Source organism: Lampris incognitus, chromosome 3 (assembly GCF_029633865.1).
Source record: "Lampris incognitus isolate fLamInc1 chromosome 3, fLamInc1.hap2, whole genome shotgun sequence".
Taxonomy (NCBI): Eukaryota; Metazoa; Chordata; class Actinopteri; order Lampriformes; family Lampridae; genus Lampris; species Lampris incognitus.
The window spans coordinates 14,301,384-14,304,676 of record NC_079213.1 but is presented as its reverse complement, the minus strand read 5'-3'; the positions used below and the strand labels follow the sequence as shown (position 1 = coordinate 14,304,676).

General features: G+C 46.2%; 1 non-coding gene across 1 annotated transcript; it reads right to left on the bottom strand.

Moving 5' to 3' along the window:
* Positions 1–3,183: 3,183 nt before the first annotated feature.
* On the bottom strand, positions 3,184–3,293 carry trnal-caa (transfer RNA leucine (anticodon CAA)). Its single transcript has 2 exons — positions 3,256–3,293; positions 3,184–3,229 (listed from the first exon to the last, which is right to left on the bottom strand). It is a non-coding gene; the product is annotated as a tRNA-Leu (tRNA).

Here is a 3,293-nt window from a genome sequence, read left to right as displayed (position 1 = left end):
TCCAGTCCGTGACCAGAGGGGATTTAAATATCATCTTCATTTTGATAAACACGGCCCACTTATCTCCGAAGGGGGGGGGGGGGTCACCAAAATCCGGCAGTCGAGTGCTGCAAGGAGCCGACCTTAAATACGTCAGTCCTGAGTAGGACGGACGCATGCACGCCATAATACAGCCGAGCCCTGCGGTTTGTAGATTACCTGCCAACCTATTTGTTCGTGTTTGACCTCATTTCCTTATTCACCGAACACAAACTATGTGATATCTAGCTGTTGTTTCCACGACGACGTCCCCCATTCCTGCTAAATCTGAAGTCTGAAGACCATTCAGTCACGAAGGCCCATCATACAAAGTATGGGCACATACCTATAAGATGGGGGTGGGGGGGGGTACTGTCTACCTGCGATCGTTCGGGTCACCTTTGAGAAGTGTGGCCGTGCACGTTAGCCTCCATCACAGCGGAAAATAAAAGAGGTCTTTTTCCATGTCCCGTCCTCTCCGGTCTACGTCCCAACGCCCTCCGAGATGCATTGAAAGGTGTGTCGCACAGAACATGTTGCACAACCATTAATGTGGAAAACAACCCCGGTATTACTTTCCCCACTACACCCCACCCCCTTCACATGTGAGGTCTTGCTGTCCCCATGTGTGCCTGTATGTAGCTACGTCACCACATGTGCAGCCTGTATGATACGCCGCCGGTGTGAACTTTCCATGCATTTACTGCATAGCTGGCGAACCCCGTGTCTCCTGATTTATCCCGGTTTCCCATGCAGCCTGCAAGGAGGCTGCACAGTGGTTTTATTTAAGAGTGAACTACACCTCGTCGTACAGTAGATGCCACTTCCTTGGGCCCAGATGAAGGCAAAGTAACTTTCTGACTTCCTACACTGAGAGAAACATTTGTGCAACATTTTTTACCAAAATAGTCCCGGTCTCCACCGCAAAGAGCCAGTGAGAGCCGCCTTCATTTGGGCCGATGGGGATGGCAGTTTACACACACACACGCACACACACGTACGCGCGCGCACACGTGTACGCGCACGCGCACGCACCACTGTCATATTGGAACCAACGTTATGAAATACCCCATTCTGTAGGACTGACTGTGACAGTAACAAACAAAAAAAAATTAGATGTACACTTCATTAACATTTAGATAAAACTGCTCCATGCATCACCTCTGGACTGCTGTGTGAAGTGACTGAGTGGTTTATAAAAAAAAAGAAAGAAAGAAAGAAAGAAAGAAAGAAAGAAAGAAAGAAAGAAAGAAAGAAAGAAAGAAAGGAAAGGAAAGGAGAGGAAATAAAGTTCAGATAGAATAACCGTTTTACACTGAGCGGCGATTCAGACTCGATTTTACAACATGGGCTTTTAAAAGCTATTAAAATGATCTGGAACAAAACTTTGAGCTGAGCACGAAAAAGAAAAAAAAACAGATGCAGGATCCTCACCCATTAACCATTTTGCACACATTTTGGAAAACGAGGATTCATACAATCTCTGAAACAAGATAAATTGACTGTGAAAACAGCCAATGGAAGAAAGTGAGGGGGGGGGATGTGGTTTAAGCAGTTCTGTACAGGCCACTATCTAACATTCAGACATTACTGCCTTGGATTAATGAAGTTCCACTTCTCTTTAAAGAGTCACTTACTTGCGGTGTTGTGATCTGGTTCGGCTTCTTTCACCTCTTTTCAAAAGCAGCGCTGCAGGAGAGGGCTTACCCCCCCCGACCATCCAAAGTCCTCAAGTCCAAAAAAAAAAAAAAAAAAAAAAAAAACAGTCCGAAAAGGGGGACTTGTTGTCCGGTTTGCGAACTTCAGGTCGTTGGTTTTACGCACAATACATTTTGTTTTCTCCTGTCCTGCCAACTCCAACAAGAGCGAGGATATAGGAAATCTCTTTGTGTGAGAAGTGATTGAACGTCCCCAAAGAACGACGCGGGTTCAGCCGAATGTCACTTTTGACACATCGAGTTTAACGTTGCCCCCGCTCGTTGCAGCATATCAGATTCACAGGAAATTAAAACCGCAAAACTCCGCGAAAAACTCTCTCGCTCCCTCTCTCTCCCTCACTCTCGCTCCCCCTCTCTCCCTCTCTCTCACTCGCTCGTCCACACTGCGCTGCAGAAAAACTCGGGAGGAAAAACTTTCAGAATTGGTCAAATCCGCGCTCTTTTAATCTCCCCCTTCAAGAAGAAAAAACAAAAAACACAAAAAAAACACACACCGTCTCGAGGGGCTGGGCGCGCGCAAACCTCATTAAGTCTCCGGCGACACGCGCACGCTCGCCCGGGGCGGCCCCAGTAACAGGTGTCAAAAATAACGTGCGATTTCTTCACGGCGATCTGAAGTTTCCACCAACTCTGTCCGCAACGGCTGCGCATACAAAGGAGCTATGGCTCTCCAACATGTTGAAGGCAAAAGCCTGCACCAGCCGAGACTACCGAAAGGTTTTACCTCCTGGACTCCCCCCCCCCCTCCTCCCCACCCCCCTCTAAGAGGTGAGACAGCGTAGAGAGAAGGTCTCAGAGGCAGCGCAGGACAAAGTTAAACAAAAGAAATATGAAGTTCACTCCTCACTGCATGTGTGTGTATCTCTCTCTCTCTAAATACCGGTGGGCAGGCGGGTAGTTTGCGCATCACAGAGCAGAGGAGAGAGAGAGAGAGAGAGAGAGAGAGAGAGAGAGAGAGAGAGAGAGAGAGAGAGAGAGAGAGAGAGAGAGAGAGAGAGAGAGAGAGAGAGTTTGCTCTACAAACTAGAATTGTCCTATGATTCACTATTAAAAAGTATTATTCATTATCTGTATTTTCCCAGACCGTTTGTTTTTTCTTCTGATTAACGTTCGTTTGATTGATATCCTGTTAAAATTTACATTGACTGTGCTTTGGCGATATAAATGTGTCATTTTGCCATGTCAATAAAACTAACAGGGACTGCTGATGGACATTAATTATTAAATTGTCCAAAGTGTCGTTCTCTTCTCTTTGAATTGACCGTATTTGTTCATGGTCCCTGATAAAACAAGCACATTCGGATAATTAGATAAAATTGAAATTGAGAGAAAGCTAATCAATTCGTAGAAACTGTAAAACTGTCAGTGTGAACTGTGGATGGGGGAAAAAAGTGTGAAATTAAGACACACTGTACAATCAGTAGCGTTTATGGTGAAAAAAAACTGCTGTCAGAAGTGGGATTCGAACCCACGCCTCCATTCGGAGACCAGAAACCCCACATCCGGGAAGGAACTCATCCTTGAGTCTGGCGCCTTAGACCGCTCGGCCATCCTGAC